A 19,007-nucleotide genomic window follows, 5' to 3' on the forward strand; every position below is an offset into this window, starting at 1 on the left:
CACAGAGCTACTCTAACAGCTTCTCTTACAGCTTGTAAGCCCTTCTGTGCTATTTCTGTAGCTCAATGTGCAAGTACTGTTCTGTCACCAGCTTCCAAGCTGAAATATTTTCATGGCTTAATTTTTTGGCCCCATGTCCACAAAACAAGGGTCTTCTGCTCAAGACTGTTCAGACTGCAAGTTTTTAGCCAACAGCCTTCATCCTCAGTGTTTTACTTTCCATTATCAGCAGTTCCCTCTTGCTCTGTAAGAGCACAAGCCCCTGCTCCCGCACCTGCCTGTCCTGAGGCTCTAATAAACCAACTCGATTCAGTGTACTCAGCTCCTGAGTTTTAGAGGCTTCACTTTTGCCATTACAGACCCTGCAGGACATGACAGGTAAGAAAGACTGCCCAGTTGTCCCTGCAGTGCAGGTGTGTCACTCAGCCTTTACGTGACAATAAACTCAGTTGTCTCCAGCAAGCACAACTAAAAAGGTACATCTTGCTTCAGACACACAAGTGTCAACAAACAGAATCTGAGGCCATTTAAACAATGCTCTAGCTGTAAATTCTGTTTCCTTTGTGGGCAAATTACTAGCAAGACAGTACCCAGTCTTTCAGGATATTAATTGTTTAACTTAATTAATTCAGTAATTCTGTTGAAGCAAGGATCAAGCTCTCCTGCTTGCACCTACTTCCCCACCCATGATCCCTCCCTAAATTAGAATGTGGCAACATTGATTATTAGCAGCCATATACACACCCCCTTCTCAGCTTCATGCCCCTAAACCATTATCCTTCAGTAATCATTCAGCATTCAGTACAAAAGCCATTTCACCTGCTTTAATTAGAATACCATCTAGCAAAGCAATTTTAGAGAAAAAAAAAAAACAAGAAAGCAAAGAAATGAATGTTTGGGTTGCTGTATAGCAGGGTTATTGATGAACTATTTTCTTCATATAAGCCATATACATAATCCATGGCTCTAATTTTGCCATCCAACCACCACCATTCCCTTACCTGTCCTGCACAAATGTGTCAGAAATTCTGTCTCTGCTGCCAATCACATTCTTTTGAACCAGCTCAAATTATTCAGCAAGATACAGAGCTAATCCCTTGGTGTATTCCACTCTAGAAAGAGCCTTAGCAGATTTCTTTCTAGCCACAGCAAAGCAGACTTAGTCCAAGACAAAGATTATGCACATGTAAATTTAATTTGAACAAAATTTAGTTCTGCTTTGCTTCCAGACAATATTAAATGTTCCGTAACACAGCTGCAGCATGAACCCCTCCCATGATTTCCAAGGCCTCTTTTTAGAATTTTTTTTTAGAGCTAGACATGCAGCTTTGAATCTTCCAAATTCTTCTTTACCAAGTACTCAGCCATCATTTTCATTGTGTTCCCTCAGAGGCAAACATTATCTGCGTGCACTGAACCCATGAAATGTGGGCATTAGACTAGAGGCTCATGATAATTCATTTTGCCTTCCATTTGGAAAAAGAGAACATTAAACAATCTCCAAACCCTTACATGTTGGTGATGCTGCCTGTGGACTAGCAGCACACATGGACTGTTGGATACATTTTTAACTTGTGTTTTAAGTTGCATTTCCCTCCAAGACATGCAGTACCAAATAAAATCCAAACACAGCCTGAGACTCTCACCTCAAAGGGGGCCTGAATTTCTACCTGAAAATGCCTCATTCTCCTTATTGGTCTGAGCTAGAAAATATTTTAAGAAGACACACAACTATGAATATCTGAACACATATTTCCTCAACTAACTATTCCTCCCTTAATTTTAACAACATCAATAAGCATAATGATTACTTTTGCCACCCCAGTGAGTTGCTTTTCTGACCATCTTTCTCCCTGGTTTAATTCACTGAAAGAATTTATACATGGAAAAAAATTAGAGCTTCACATTGAGATACTACCAAAAAGGTCTAAACAAATCTTTACCCAAACTACAAGATATTTTCCAACATAATTGTTTACAGATTTCTTCTGCAGCAGGATAAACCACATTCACCATGAACAGAAATAGGATACAGCTGTACTCTTCTGTCCTGAATCAAAATTAAACAGGAATGACAATCCCTTCCCCATTATCAAACATATATTTATATGCAAGACTATTAATTGAAAAAACTACCCCACAGATAAGTGCTGTTGATAGCACAATTCCAATGACAAATCCCCAAGCAATGTGTGTTAAGATATTGCTATAGAAGTTTTCATCTACAATACCAATGATTATAAGTATTACAAGTTTAATATCCCTCTCAAATTGTTTACACTTCACATAAGTATCATTTGTCTTCAATGCTGTCATTAATAACTTATTCATTGTACCCTGTGCAGTGCTGATTAACCCCACAGATGAGTCTGATGTATGATATTGTATAAAACCCTTAGCTATGGTTCAGCACAGTTTCATCAGGTCTTCCATCAGCCCCCTTTGTGTCAGAGTTGTGATTGTTTTCTTTAATGCCGATTCCTAACTACCAAGCCCTGGCTAAGTGCAGGAGCTCTGATTTTACTCACTTTTACCAGTTCAGATATATTGCTAAATCTCTTCTTCTAATTTACATAATTCATTAAGATGGAGATAAATGGGTCATTTGAGATCCAAGACTCTCTATCACAGATATCTTTCATTAATATATTTTATAAGTTTAAAGAAAAACTTCTCTAAGTCTTCCATTTTTCACATTTCACAGCCGGACTTCTTTCATTAATTTGCTACCTTCCTGTCAAAAAGCCATGCCTAGATCCCAGAAATATCCACACACGTGCCGAGGTTACAAAAAACACTTCACCTCTCAAGTACCATTCAGAGGTACATAAACCAGGAACAATTACCTCTGAAAGCAATATGAAAACATGATACAAAATAATTCAGAGAGAGTCAGACCAATGCAAGCCTTACTCTTTGTATTACTCTGTATTGCCAGCATTTGCATTTAAAAAGTGCATTACACTACTGTGTCTTGGTCTCCATGCCCTTTTTTGACTGCTTCTCTTGAGCCAGGGCAGCCTTCACTAATGACCCCACCGTCAAATGAAACAGAAATACAAACACCACGCATCACCCAAATGATTCAGAATTGATCAGAATTATGATTCTCTTGTACCATTTATTTATTTTGCAGCTCAGTTTGCTCCAGGATACTTATAAGTAAAATCTGTAAGCATAGTTCTAACAATACTCAATTCTCCCAATGGTTTTGTTTATAAAATAGTCTAAAATAAGGTGGATAGAAGTAGGACTCAAAGCTTTCTGAAAGTATAGAAGTTAAAAATAGAGGAAGCTTAGAAATCACAAAAATGCACTAGGACCATCCTTTCTTTTCCTACCTTAAATGTTTGTCCTTAATTCACAAATCAGCAGCTACCACAGTATGGTCCACAGAAATTTGGAAATTCACAGCTGCTTCATAGGAAGCCAAAGAGGACAGCTAATCACTCAAACCCTCCTCTTTCCTGCAGGCATCCTCAGAGCACCAGCTCTGTCCCCATCAAGGCTGATAACTCAGCACCCCAGAGCTACTTGATGAAAGTTATATGTACATATAAATAATGAATAAGCAGAATTTCTTGGGATGAGGAAGTTTAAAGCTACAAACAGATAAAACTGACAGCTAAAGCCATCATGTATTACTCATAAGTTATAAAAGCAAGAATTATTATAGATAATGTAGAAATTCAAAAAATGTGTTTGGTCAGCAGCATTAGCAGCAACCCAGAGAACAGTAATAATGGAAAGAGACCAATTTTCCAATCACAAATTCTTGAGGCGAGACCTTGCAATAAGAAAGAGCAGATTAAGAAAGATTGGCAAAGGGCACTACTCTAGTCTGGTTCCTTTGAAAACTGTAACAGCAAGGAGATGTGATTTCCCAGTGGGAATTTTAACCGTCAGCAAGGAAAACAAATATGGTTGGGTTTTATTTTCTTTCTAATTATTTGACTTTTCTTTAGCTACCAGACTAGCAGCTTTAACCTAAAAAGAAGTCAAATTAAATTATTTAATGCCACTCTCATGAGCTTCTAGGATTTCAAGTGTTCTCATTTATAATCCAAGCACAGAGGAAAATAAATATGGTTGGGTTTTATTTTCTTTCTAATTATTTGACTTTAACTACAAGACTAGCAGTTTTAACCTAAAAAGAAATCAAATGAAATTATTTAATGCAACTCTCATGAGCTTCTAGGATTTAAAGTATTCTCATTTATAATCCAAGCACAACAAAGTTTAAGTAATCTTAGTTCAGAGATTGATAACCAAGATATAGCAACAAGCTTCCACATGGTAAGGCTGGAGAATCCTCAATTAGTTTAAAACTCCTTAATGAAGCACATCAACACATGAGTCTGCTCACTGCATCCTTATCTGCACACATCTTAAAAGACTAATTCCACCAGTTTGTAGATATCCTTTCTGACATTTTAGATACTTAACAGCAGGCAGACTTTTTTGTTCATGTGAGTTCCTGACCAGATCTTTAATTCTACTGTAATAACAAAAAGTTATATCATGCACTCCATAGATCTAGTTTATCTTTTTTAAAAAGTAATAATCATTTATGTGGGTTTACATACAGGATTTTTTTATGGAAATGAACATGCAGTTCATACAGAAAGCAGAATCCTCAATTAGTTTAAAACTCCTTAATGAAGCACATCAACACATGAGTCTACTCACTGGGTCCTTATCTGCCCACATCTTAAAAGTCTAATTCCCCCAGTTTATAGATCTAGTTTCTGACATTTTACATATTTAACAGCATGCAGACTTGGTTGTTCATGTGAGCTCCTGTCCAAGTCTTTAATTCTACTGTAATAACGAATAAATGTTATATTGTACACTCTGTAGGTCAAGTTTACCTTTCTAAAAAAGTAATAATACTTTATGTGGGTATGTAGGGGATTTTTATGGAAAAGAATGTGCAGCTCAGACAGAAAGACATGGAAAGACTAATGAATATTCTACTTGTGTTTGGATAAGGCTAATTAAGTTGCAGAATCACTATCCCAGGTAGAACCTTTCCTGCACCATAGACTTTTATGGTATTTGGACAGTGAGAACAATTATTTAGGTAGCACAATGAGTCTTGAAACATCAAAAAGTCTGTCATAAATCTAGCAATTAAATAAATATTAGTAAAGTCACATATTTTCCTGCACCTTTTGCCTCCTTGAAAGGAGCTGTTCACAATTACAACTGCATTCTCAGTTATTTGCTTAGGTCATATAACACTAAGGAACACTTGCTTTCCTGAACTAAATCTTCAATTATAAGAAGCATTTCATTTTCTTCCTTGTCAAAAAGAAAAGAAACTATAGCAGTATAATCAGGACATGCAGCCTTCCCATCAATAACATAACAGGCAGACAAAGATATTCACCATTTTTATCAAGTGCAAATTCCACCTCCTTTTCACCCATATTTCCCATGGTTTTAACAGTATCACCTCAACCATTCATAAACTATTCTAGCATTTCATTATTGCTATATCCAAGACCTCCAACCACCACACCCTCCATCCCTCTTAGTTGAAGTTCATGTGATTCCTTACAGCTAAGAATAATTAGCCAACCTGCATATTTTGGCACAGCTAGATAACATCTTACCTGAAGGCACTAATTACTTTTAATGTGGCCATCTCCACATTTTCTCTGGCTGGCAAGAACATAAGCACATTAAAACAGTCCACATTGAAAGGCTTTCTCCAAGGGATTTTGACAAACTCCTCAGTGGATAAACTGGGAGTGATTTGTCAGGGCTGGTGACATATTTTATACCTTCTGCACTGATATTTCCCACTGGATTTGATAAATCCAGGTTTAGTCAGAGAAATCACAGAACTGCTCAAAGCAAACCTTATGTAGCTTAAGCTGAGAGTTTGAGGGGAACCAAACTGTCTTTGTGTCTGTTCAGAAGAAGATTATGTTTAGGGCTGTTTGAACCACCTGAAGTACAAGGCTGCAGGGTTTCAGACAGGGAGCTTTGGAATATGCTTAGACACACCCCATTCTGTCCCAATAGGACTGTTAGTGAGGCCTTGCACTCAAGGCTGATTTGACAACATCAAAAGACAAAGCCATGTCAGGCAGGTGTGTAACAATGCTCCATCTCTGACCACCACACCAGGAACACCTGCCTTTTCCTCCTGCTCTGAGAGAAGCAAGCCCCTCTAAAGAGATACATCTGCAAATAAAGTATAGCTGGAGCACGCTAACACTAATGTTCAAAAAGCAGGAAACTCCTAAACACTGCTGAAGGAACCAAGCACCAGCTGTAGGTCAGCTCTGCAGCAGATCCAGTGAATCTGGAATCCACCTGGTAAGCATTTCAGCTGCTAATCCAGCTCAAATTCTGTGGTCACAGCTGTGGGTGTAGATGTGGTTATAATTCCCAGCAGTCAGCACTGAAATGCCAGAGCTAAACCATACTGTTGTCTTCTTACTTGTTATTACCTAAAAAGCTTTGCATGTTCTTGTCTCTGAGTGCGGTTCAAAGGCTTTTAGCACATCTCCAATCTGTTTCTGAACCTTAATCAGGAATTAAACCTGAGGTCTCCATGTGACTTTACTCCTATAGGCACAAAAGCATCAGTCTTTGTCCTTGCATCTTCAACACTTTTGATGATTCAGTTTTCAAAGCCATTGAAAAAAAAAAAGAACATACTACTTGTTTAATAGAACAGATAAATCTAGCAGACATATACTTTAACAAGATTTTCTACCTACAAAAGAAACACAGGCATCTTATTTCAAAGACCATATATATGGTATTACATATAACCTGCTGATGAGTTTTTGTGACTATTTTATGAACTAGAGAAAGGCTTCTTTGGCTTGTCTCTATTATAATCAACTGTCACCTTCCTAATGATAGCAGTAGCCTCATCAGAAGTGAAACAACACATTCCAGTGACCAAAATTTTCTAGAGAAATAAAATAAGCAGGAGGAATTTTAGAAATCCCACAAACAAACCACCCTACAAACAAACAAAACAGCCAACACAAAAAACCAAAGGACAAAAATGCAAAACAACACCCAAAAAAGTCTGATTTAAAAAAAAAATTAACTTTAACTGAAAACAAACACAAACTACAAACATCAACATGAAATTCTTCAAAACATAGAAAGCATACAAAGCTAGTGTTTTTCAGTTACCACAAAGCATGTTTAATACCAGAAAATTCACCTTTTTTGGGCAAACTAATCTAGCACCTTATGTGGAAGCAATCATAGGTATTTAAGCCACTGCAAAAACAAACTCAAAACTACACCTTTACAAGTGCTTTTTGCATACTCACAAAACTATGGACCGATATACTGAAAGCACTGTTATAATAATGAAAAACATTTGAAGAAAAAAAGGATAATACATCACAGCATCTATTGCAATTGAGACGGCCATAATATACAGCGTATCATGACACAATTTCAGAAAGCTTTAAGTATTCAGCCACACAGAGTAACACCTTACCTTTCCTCTTACAGAAGGCTTCAGGTATCTGACTATACAGAGTAACACCATTCCACCTTAGAAGGCTGCAAGCAACTGTTCTTCCTTGTTCTTTTGCACAGCCTTTTATCCCCTCATGCTGATGCATTTCACCTGTGTCCCTCTGCTCCCTTTGGTGGTTGCTCAGTGCCCCTGGGCACTCCATGGCTCGTTACCTTCAATGTCATTCACCTGTCCTGCACAGCTGTGCCCACTGGGGATGAGGCACAGCCCCACTCCCCATCACCACAGACTGTGTGCCTACAGGAACAAAGCAGGTGGTAGAAACAAACCCCACCTTGTTCTAAAGCCACCTGTCTCTGCAAAGGCTCGACCACCCCAGCACTGAAGGGGTGCAGAAGCACCTGCAGCATTAAGCAAAGTACTCACAGGCACAAGTGTGGTGTCATTGGGCAGAGAACTAGCATTGAAATCTCAATCTGTTTTCATATTGTGATACCTGGCCAAACTGAAAACGGGGTAATAGAATCCAGGTAGGGCTTGTCTGACAGACACAATTCCTGAACAGGGTGCTGCAGCAGTCTGCAGGGGAATTGGGCAGGTACTGCAGGCTCAAGGTAGAAAGACACAACACTCTCAGGTGTCACCCACAAGAAGGTCGCATCATCAAAGCAATAGAACCAACACACAGCACCTGGGAACAGCACCTTGGGAAAGAATCCCAAAGGCCTGAGTGCATTGAGGGCCCTGAGTGGCCTCACCTGGGCCTTCCGCAGCCTCACCCGGGCCTCCCGCGGGCAGGCTGCATTTAAAGGCAGGCTGGGGAGATGGCTGCCTCTGCTCCTGTGGTCCTTATGATGTTCCTGGCTTGTTGGAGGTCTTGGTACTGTGTTGTGGCACTGGGGGTCCCCCAGTAGCAGGTGAGGTCTGTTTTTCTGCTGTGCTCACTGTGGGGAATGACTATGGTGGGTGAGGCGGACACCCAGGCTTAGCTTCCCTCAGGGGTCACCTTGCCCTTTCTGAGGGAATGGTCCCACTCTTATTGCCCACTTATGTACAAACAGTATTTCATCTTGGTTTTTCTAACTAAATACATGTGGGGAGCAGCTTTTTTTTGACCCAGTATCTAAAGGCTGTACAAGCCATGTCGAAAAAGCAATTACTACCTTTCACTAGCAGGTTGTTTTCCCCACGTCAAGTCCACAGGTAACAACAGAGGTTATGGCAGCTTTCCACTGGGAAATCTAGCCTGCAAAAGGTAAGGCTTTAGATATCTCCTGGAGGGGGTGGAAAAAATAATTTAGTATGGATCAGAAAAGACAGGAATAGTTGTGGTAAAGTGAAATGTAATTTATAGAGGATAAGTTTTGGGGGTTTTTGTTATGGGTTATTAGGCATGAGGGAGTGTGTCCATGAGAAGACTGGACAAGCAGTTTGTATTCTCCTTCTAAGGACTGAACAAAACACTTTTCTAGGCTGGTGAGGGATATAGGGGCTCAGTGCTGCTTATACTTCCTTCACAAGACATTGAAAGGTGTTCTTATGCTGTGTTAAGCATTGCAATTAAAATAGCCTTATCTGATATATACCAGAGCTTACAATCATTGCAGGATAGGCTACAATAGCGAGCTTTAATACATATGGTTCTTATCTAATTGGCTCTCAAGGAAAAGAAGGAAAAACGGACAACTTACTTCATTGTCCCAGCTTGGACCTTAAATGCATGGTTATTGTCTTCTTTTCCACAGCTATTTGAGCAAGTCAGTTTCTCTGCAAGAGGTTCACTACTGTAGAAACTTCAAGTACTCTTCTGAATGCTAAATAATAGCAGGAGGGGAGCTATGGGTTATTTAAGCTAGAAATTTGCATTCTAAGGTACTCCCGTGTGCATTTGACTTTAGAAATCAGACTAGCTCTTTGATACTTCTCTTTGTTAAAGCTTCAAGCATGTCTTGTCCCTCCAACCTCACAGGTGGGGCAGGGAAACCACAATGAGCTGTTGATTATTGATTCTGCAATCTAAGCTTCATGTTAAAAATGGTTTTGCTGATACATGAAGGAAGCTTTTTAGACTAGAAACATGCTAAATGGATAATTTCTGTCAAATAGTGACAAAAAGATAATAGCTGATGAATTATTGGTTGTAGCTCTGCCTTCAAGTATTGATTTCATATGAAAATTAGCTGGTTACAGGATTTTTTTTTCAAAGTGTTTGTTAAAAGAAAATAGCATCCATACTTTTGTATAGGTTTTTTTTGTTTGCAGTTTGGTTTTGAGCTAGGAAATTTGGTCTTATCTTTTTTACTCAACTTTAAGGACATTCTTTTTTCAGAAATGCAAAAAATAAAGGGTTGTTGTAAGGCCTGGTTAAAGACAGTAAAGCAACTGTGACAAATGAAGTATTTTGATATAGTATTTAATGGCAGACAATGGCTGGAAAAGGTTTTTTTTAAATATTTGTTTCTGACTATCTTCTATAGATCATTAAATCCTTTTCTACTTAGCAAGTTAATCATTCTTGACTGTGCAGAACTACAGTCCAGCCTTTCAGATATTCAAAAAACAGCAGCCTGGCCCTCAGTGTCCGAGGCTGTGGTGTGTAAGGAATGATACCTCAGTTAGTCTGTAGTAGTTATGAATATAGTGAATAGTTTTGTGTTATGGATATCTGCTGTTCTGATGGCTATTTTATCTGACATGAACAAAAGGAATGCAACTGAACTCTGTGAATGTTATACTGATCTTACAAGAGCAAGAAATTACTCAGAACAGATGTGTCTTACTAGATACCTTTGTAGAGTGGAATATTTTGCATTTTACAACTCTACCCTGTAGTCTGAGGGGTCTTTGGAGATGGTCGCTGTCCTTGTATCAAGTCTGCTGATGTGTTTGTATTGGGTGCTTATGGTTTAACAATCTGAGGCTTTCCATTGGAATTTCCTTGACGTTGTGATATGGCATTCAGAATGCTATTTAAGCACTTTTGTTTGCAAGGGTTTTTGTTCATTCAAAGGCTAGGGTTTTATGCCATAAAAAATGAAGGTAAAATGACAAGGTCATTATATCCAAAACAGTTTTCATAAGTTAATTTAAATAGAAAAAAAAGAACTGCTTAATTGCTGTGCATTCCTTGGCTTCTTTGTAATGATCTGAAGCAGTCAACAAAGCAGATTGAAGTGGAAAAGGATTTTACTTTTGTAATGGACTTGTAGTGCAACTTTGCAGTAAGCTAATTGAAAACTGAAATCTAGAGAGCTTGCCATGCAGATAACATTTTGCATTTAAAATGGTGTAGATTTATATCTTTTATGAAATTATTCAAGAAGATTCTGAGGGTTTGTTTTTTGGTTTTTTCAGTTTTGGGTGAATTCTATGATCTTTTAACAAGAAAGATGAAAATTTATACTTTTACCCTGAAACACAATAATGTAACATTTTAAGGAAAAATTATTTTTACTTTTGTAGAAATAAAACAAATGTAGGAAAGCGCTCTGTGTACTTATTTCCATGCAAGAGTGTGTACACAGGTGAAAAGTAATGGAATAGAGGACATTGTAGTTAGATGTTCAAGAACTGGATGGACTTGAGGTTGTGAAAAACTTTTCTTATTGCTTTGTGGAAAGACTCGGCTCTATATTTTTCATACTTTATCTTCCTCTCAACAGTGCTAATTGCTATTCTAGCTATTATGATCATTAATTGAACTTCAGATGAAAAAAAACCCACACATTTATTGCAGCTACAAATCCCACCTGATGCCATAGGTGTAAAGAAAGATGAAAAAGTCCAAGTAGCTTGCAAATTGTTGTATTTCTCATACTTTATCTTCCTCTCAACAGTGCTAATTGCTATTCTAGGTATTATGTTCATTAATTGAACTTGAGATGAAAAAAAATTATTGCTGGTTCTGCTATAGGTATAAAGAAAGATGAAAAATCCAAGTAGCTTGTGAATTGTTTTAATCCATAAATGTTTATACCTATTTTTCATACATTGCTCTGCTGACTGAATGCAAGGCCCATTAACCTTTAAGACTGAAGTTTTTCATTTCAACTTACTCAATTTTGTTATATTTGCCTCCTTCTGATTGTTAATGATGAATAATTCTTCTAATGCATTTGGAACTGGCAAGAAACAAGTTTAATGCAGATATCCTCTAACACCTATTGCCTACTACAATAAGGGTGTGTTGTGAAGGAAAAAGTTGCTTCACTCTGGTCTTGGCATCAGGTGGAATTTGTAGCTGAACAATCTATGACAAAGAATTGCCATTCATGCTAACCAGGACAGCAGGTATTTATTTATTTGTATTTCATGTTTCTCCAGCAGTTTCTTCTCATCTGAGGCATTTAGTAAGGGTGTGATAACCTAGAAATAAAACTCCTGTAACATTATAATTTTCAGACTAAGACAGGCATAAAAAAATTAGGCCTCCATGATTTGATGGTTTTATTTTTTTGTTACTTCAAAGGATGTATTTTTTTTATCTAGCATAGGAGATATGCAACAACATTCAACTTTGTAGATTTTTCCATTTTCTAAAACAATAAAACTACTGGCCCATGTCACATAGAAATTGTAATTTGCCCTGACAAATTAGGCCAAAATATTTGCCTTATAAAATTAATTCTGGTGCTAATACACTGAAATCAGTATGAAAGATTTGCAAAGTATTTATTTGGCAAGGAGGAATGGATGTGACTTTTCTCCCTGTGTAAATAAAAATGTCAGTCCCGCATAATGGCACAATGTCACAGTTTTTAATGGCAGTTTAATCAATCTTCTCAAGGCTTTACCTTACATCTTGAATGGATTCTTATCGCTGAAAAATTCCAGTGCTTTATGCTGTACATGATTAAATTACTGCACTAGAAATAATTTATATATGGCTACATTCTGCAGGTTTGTAGAGATGCTACTTTAAAATGTTTGCATGCACAGACTAAATAGAAACCTTTTTTAAGGAAGTTTTTGAGACCTTTGCCAGTGATAACAAGGAATGGATGATAGGGAATAGCCCAGAAGTGCAAACATGAGTGGTTTTTATCATCTGGGTTCTAAAGGAAAAGGAATAAGCTCTTTGAGGGGACATTTTGCTTCAGGAAGGACAACACCAATTGCCAAAATCTCCCACACCTTTTTCTTGTCCTAAAAAAGAAACCCATGTAATAAAGTGTCCTAGGAAGACTATACAACTAAACTGTCTGTTTTGACTGGAATAGCTATCATATTTTATGGCCTGAAAAATTTGGGTAAAGTGAATTTAGAAATTTCTGAACAATTATGATGCTGGTAGCAGATCTTTTCTCTTATTGAAATTCTATCATTTCCTTCCACCGAAGAATTATCAAAGACAGGTGTCCTTTATTCATATCATATGTATGAATTTTTTCAAGAAACAGTAGGAAAAGTGTTTTTTTTTCTGCAAGAAAAATCTGCCTTAGGAAAGATACATATTTCTCTCTATCATTTTTCTGTACGTTCTTTCCTTCCTCCAGTCTATTACATTCTCATGATCTGCAGGTTGTTTGCATGACATTTTGATATACTTTGATACTCTGAAAAATCTCAGGATTCTGTTAGAAGCACAACACAATGGCAGTTCGACCAATCTTTTCCAATTCTCTTAGTCCTTTCCCCTAGTCTCTTGTTTCTCTTGGTTTGGATTATGGCTGTGAAGTAAATAACCTGGAGAGCAGAGAAGAGTTTGGGGCTGGCTTGTTGCAAGTCTAAAGTTAATAAAAAAAATTGCATCTTCTTAAATCCTTCATGTAACTCATTTAAAAACCTAAAAATAGTTAATCCCGTGTCTATTTTTTTCAAGTTATGAAGAACCAATTTCAGCAATCTGGGCAGGGCTCTTGCCCATACCCAGGAGGAACTGTCTGTATTTACTTTGCTTTTGCACTGAAGCAGAGCTATTCCATCTCTGCTCTCTAGTAACCTCTACTTTTTAGAGTCCAATATAGTAAAATGTGCCAAACAAAGTAAGGGGGAGAAATCAAACCACAATCTGATATATCAGGGAATGCTACAGGGCATGCATATTTTCTTGGAACTTATTAACAGAAATCAATAAATTGTGCTGCTCTTTCCAGCAGCCTTCTTCAAAGGAGTCATTTCTTGTTTGCTTTCTTTTCCTTTGCTGTTGGACATAGGCTTTCTCCTTTTACTGGGATACTTTGAAAGAAGTCAAAAACTTCTTTCAAAAGGGAAAAGTCCAGAATATTTGAGGGGAAAAAAACATTTTCCTAGCTCCAAATCTTGTTTGTAACAACAGCATGCATTATTATAAGCAACAGTTCCAACCAAGAATAACAAAGATAATTTAGATTACTCCCTGGCAGCACAACATACATCAATTGATAAATTGTTTAAAAATGCATAGAATCAGTCCACGTGTTGAAGTAACATATTCTGTTTTCTCCACTTGTGGGCTGGCAGAAGATTTTTCTCCCCATTTAGGACTTAGTGATGTAGAAAGATCACATTAGCCAGACACCAGTTACTTACTGCTGCATCATGCCTGATTGATGGGGGTTATTTTACTATCATCAGATTAGAGATGAGGGGAGATAAATTAAAGAGGCAGAGGAACTCTCTTGTTGTAGTGTCTTTTGCCTAAAACTACCCCTAAGAGGATAATGAGGTTTATGCTGAGCCAGGTATGAAGGTAACTTAGCAATTACTTTAAAAACCCCTGTGAATTTGTAATGGAAGTATTGTGGCAACTTCCAGAGGTGCAAGTAAGCAACTTTTAATTGATTAGCAGTTGATTAGTTGCTCCTCAAACAAACATGTGAATTTGTTTCATTTAAACAAGTGGTTATCCAGAGCAGCTATCATCCTGCAGGCTGAGGGAGATTGCCAGCACAAAAGAGAATATGAGCTTTGCCTGCTGAAGGCTCATCAAGCAGCTCAGGGAAGGCTGTGGAGTGTATCTACAGGCACGTTCACTGAGCACATCATCCAATTTGCTTATTTTCTGCTTGCTTTGTACCACCCCATCATGCTGCTGGAGTTTGTCTGAACCTCACTGTACTTAACTTTCTCTGAGGATTTCCTGTAGTGGAAGTGCTGTAGCAACCGCCCCTGCCTTCAAAATATGCTACATGGGCTTGGAAAGGGTTCAGATGAGAGAGGGGCCACTATTTTAACACCTGATACCATTTTCTGGGTATATTTGGGAAGTGACCTACAGTAGGACTTTGACTTTTTGGAGTTCATTTGGCTGACAGATGTTGATCAAAGAAATTAGTAGAAATTATCAGATTCATTGGGCATCATCACACAGATTAATGTGGGACATTATTTTCCATGGCAATAGTAGTGTGTAATTCTGCATTTCTGGAAGATACTCAATGTTTTTGCTGAATATTGGAATGTGCAAACTTTCCCTCTCATTCCCCATTTCTTGATGTTTGAAAGCTGTGAAAATATTGTGACTGGTGAATGTAATTCAAGCCATAGGAAAGAAGTAATCTATTTTAAGACCAGGACAGTAGGAAGTGAATAATTCAAATGATAAAATATTAAGACATGTTTTGCAGCCAGTGTAACAATGATCTAAAATTAATGCACAGGCTTTTACTTGCATAGAATTTGGGGAAGATTGGAAGACAGCTAAGGAATTCCTACTAGCAAATGCAGTTTGTGTGCAAAATCACAGCACACAGCTCTGTTCTAGTTAAATGTGACTTTAATCAGTTTCACAGTGGTGGAAGTATAATTCAAATTAGAGTTTATACATGGTGCAATTGGCTTGCAAGGACTCTCCAGTCTGTTCTGCAATCATGTAATGAACAGGGTCACAACCTCATCTGTGCTTTGGGCTTTTGATGTATTTTAAGGCATTTTGCACTCAGAGGTGATATAGCAGATTTCAGTATGAGGAAAGGCGCTGACTTTCTCCTCTTCCCAAGAGGGAGAGACCTTTTTCTGAGGACATGTTTTGCTCAGGACCAGCCTTAAAGCACGTTTTTGCCTGATTTCCATTTCATAACATAATTTATCTGCTTTAATAATCAAGCCACTCAAAATCATGTCAAGGGAAAAGTGCAGTTTAAGAAATGTTTAGTAATAAAATGTCAAGAAGTAATCAGCTGGTTTGTGCAAATACTGTATTAATATTTCTTTATGATGAGATTTTTTATTTTCACAAAAAATATTGCTTCACTCAGAAATAGGTGAATCTCTGTAAACTGTCTACAGTGTTTACTTGAGTTTATTTTTAGTCTTAAATGTTTTTTAAATAGTGTTGTTTATATTTTTTTTGTAGGACTGGGAAGAGCAGGGATGTTTTGTTTTCAGTGTGCAGACACATCTAGAATGAGGAATGGAGTCCAATCAGTATCTTTAAAATATTAATTTTAGTATTCAGTGCTGCTGCCAACAAAATTAAGGGCCAAAGTTCTTATGCATTAACATAATTTTGCAATATTTGAACTGAAAATAATTTATGCAATTTTTGAATACTGTTTTCTGATGGTTTTTAAATGCCAAAAAACCCTTTTGGCATATAGCATGTATTGATCATCAGATTTTAATAAAAAGTAAAAAGGATCATTTTATTCCACCAATGCATTTGGGTTTTACCTTATTCAAAATGTCACTGGACTCTTTTAGCTGTAATCTTAAATGAAATGCAAAAAAGTTACAGAGCAATTTTCCCTCAGACAATCACATACCTATTCAGAAAAAATTGCCAGATGTTTTTGGCTCCCTTATCTAATCTCTAGTGCTTTCAGTACATGCAACTGAAAATCCAAAGAACTTTATTCTTCAGTGTACTCACATTTCATTTTCCTAAGGATTTTTCTCCTGCTTGTTCTGCTGCCCCACAAGTGGACCTTGCTCTGGATGAGTGTCTCATTATCTAAAATTTGTTGCAGAACACAAAATCACCTCAGAGTTGTGGTGGAAATACACATCCAGGAGTACACTTTGTCCTAGCTAATAACAAATTCCTAACATAACATGGTAGAATAATATTAGTCAATTTACTGCAACCTGTATTCTTAAATCAGATTTGGTCTGAAAGGTCAGCTTACTATAGCACTAAACTCTCCCAGCTCTTAGAAGAAATTAGTGTTAAGCAACAAGTTTAATTAAATACCCAATGAACCTATCAACTTCCAAACACTTCAAGTAATTTTAATTATATGAAAGCTGGGGTTTTTTTTTCTTCTATCAAGTGTCTCTTACTCCCTTTCCTATGACTGCATATGTATTAGAGGAGAAAATAATGCCATTGGAAGTTTTTTTCCTGACCAGGAGTATCCTTGCACAGAAGATAATCCATTGCTACCTCTGTTGGTTTAATGCACCAAGACACGAGGGGAAAAATAAAACAACGATGATTTATTTTCATAAAATAGTTTAGGGATATCGATCTTATTTTCTGTTTTACATGTACACTTTACAATTTGGGGATGGAATAGGGTTTTTTTCAGTCTCCTGTTTCAAGTTGAGATTTTTGCTTTTTTTTTTAGCAGAATGGTCCTGCTTTTGTTCCTTTATGTTCCTTCAGTAGACCTGGCTGAAAGATTGGCTCTGTTTTGATAGAACAAGGTAATTTGGAAAGGTCTTATCCAACCATGGGTTTCAATATCACCCATGGGTAAGCTACTTATTTCCTTCTAAATATTTTTATTAATGTTTCCTAACCAAAGACATCAAAGTAATTGTAACTTAAACTGCTGACTTGCAACTGTGGTCTTTTTTTATTCTGGAATTTTTCCTCTTCTTGAACAAAAATATTTTTGCAGCAAAGTAAATCTCTTTCTGAAAACAGCTGTTTAAACTTGTGATTCTGGACACTTTGTGCCTGTTTTGCTGTACTTCAGTTAAATGTAAAAAGTTTATTTTGGAAATGAACACACAGATTTAAGCAGTGTTTTTGACTGCTATTGATGCCACTTTGTTCAAACTTGAAACTTTAAAGCTGCTCTGTTTCTCATGTTCCTTTTCCCCCTATTATTGTTTTTATAATGCTTTTTTCTCTTTGCCACATTAGAAAAATAGACAAAAGAACCTCTGTGTTCTTCTAGTCAAATGCTGAACACAGTCTCTATGCATTGCAAGTAGGACATGAAGTCCAGCTGGTGTTGATTTCAAAAAGGGGGCACTCATCAACCATCCTCTTTAATAAAATGGTACAAGAGCCCTCCCAGTTGTGTTGGCACTGAAGATGTCCCCAAAACAATAAAACTGCAACAAGATGGCAAAAATAGCTGTGCTTTTATGAATGTGCATCGTTTATATATTCAAGTTGAACAATTGCATATTCTTTGAACAATTGCATCTTCTTTGGCATTGTGTAGTATGCAAGATCCATGATGAAGAGACAGATGCAGTGGTATGTGATGTTCCTAAATTCAGGTTCACAAAAACTATGATTTTTTGTTATGAAAATCCCACTAAGCTACAATATTTCTTCTCTTGCTTTCCTTTATTATATTTTAGGGTTGTGATTTCAAAAACTTGTACTACATAATATATGAGAAACAAGAGTAGAAAACAATAATGAAATTGCAAGGTAGATGTTAAGTAGTCTTCTCTACTCAGTTCCAGAACGTGGCTTAGGACAGGGCTGGGTATGGCATAAAAGCCAAGATTAGTACAAGGAAAATTGTAAAGGTGGGCTGATATTCTCATCACAAGTACATCACTCTCTTTAATGAGACAGATTAACAATTGTCAGGGAGGGGAACAAAAACTGCTTTTGCTGCTGAAGTTGAGGTGGTTCCTCTAGTGATCTCCGATAGCAAATAGTCAGTGCGTAAACCATAGGTAAAGTCTGTCCTTGTAAATCCAATCTGTTCTACTGTCTCTTCCCTTTGGGTCACCTGTTTCCTATTCCTTTTCTAACTCATTCTTCTTTCAGTCACCTCTACTCTCTATTTTTATATGTATACCTTCATAAAATCCCTTTCTATCCACCCTAAGCTTTTGGATATGTTTGCTAGACTCCATGTATTGCTGGCAGTGTTAGTTTAGTCTTTTGCTGTCAGCTGTGCAAGAGGCTTCCTTTACCCCATTTGCTGGCATATGGCATAACCAGATTTCAGGCTGCAAGAGCACAGCCAGACATGGCAACAAGTGGCTGAAAGGATATTTCTGCTCCAATTTCAGCAAGAGTAAGGATTTTTGGTTTTGTTGCTTTTTTACTTATTGCTTTCTCAGTTCTGGATGTATTTTTGTGGTTTCAGTTTGAGTTTAAAAATCCCTGATACCTACATGAGTTAACAGTTGGATTAATCTGGCTAGTTAACTCTTGCTGTACTTCCACAGAACTGTGAAGATATATAAAATAATGCTGTCAATTCTTATGTTAATTTGCATTTAATATGAGAAAAATTTTGGGACTTTAATAATAAATATCTTCTTTGGAACTTATCTCATTGGAGATGCTGAATCATTCTTTTGAAGTAACTATATGCTTGCAAGATTTCAAATAAGATAATAAAGAATTTTAAAATTTGTTTTAAAAATATAATTTATATGCTATGAGTTCTCTAACATAAGTATGACTGACGTGGGTGTA

General features: G+C 37.1%; 1 protein-coding gene and 1 long non-coding RNA gene across 3 annotated transcripts in view; one reads left to right on the forward strand and one right to left on the reverse strand.

Moving 5' to 3' along the window:
- The window catches only part of LOC120511547, a 42,160-nt gene extending 34,608 nt beyond the window's left edge, over positions 1 to 7,552 (reverse strand). The window contains exon 1 of the long non-coding RNA XR_005629755.1: positions 7,484 to 7,552. This is a non-coding gene — a long non-coding RNA (uncharacterized LOC120511547). The remainder of the gene's footprint in view (positions 1 to 7,483) is intronic.
- A 781-nt stretch (positions 7,553 to 8,333) lies between these two features.
- The window catches only part of GULP1 (GULP PTB domain containing engulfment adaptor 1), a 166,709-nt gene continuing 156,035 nt past the window's right edge, over positions 8,334 to 19,007 (forward strand). Inside the window, exons 1-2 of one of the 2 annotated variants that reach the window (XM_039728637.1) lie at positions 8,334 to 8,382; positions 8,662 to 8,720. The gene's annotated coding sequence lies outside the window, so the exon portion shown is untranslated. The remainder of the gene's footprint in view (positions 8,383 to 8,661; positions 8,721 to 19,007) is intronic. The other variant, XM_039728638.1, reaches the window with a different exon arrangement.

Source organism: Passer montanus, unplaced genomic scaffold, assembly GCF_014805655.1.
Source record: "Passer montanus isolate IOZ18808 unplaced genomic scaffold, ASM1480565v1 scaffold66, whole genome shotgun sequence".
NCBI classification, from domain to species: Eukaryota; Metazoa; Chordata; class Aves; order Passeriformes; family Passeridae; genus Passer; species Passer montanus.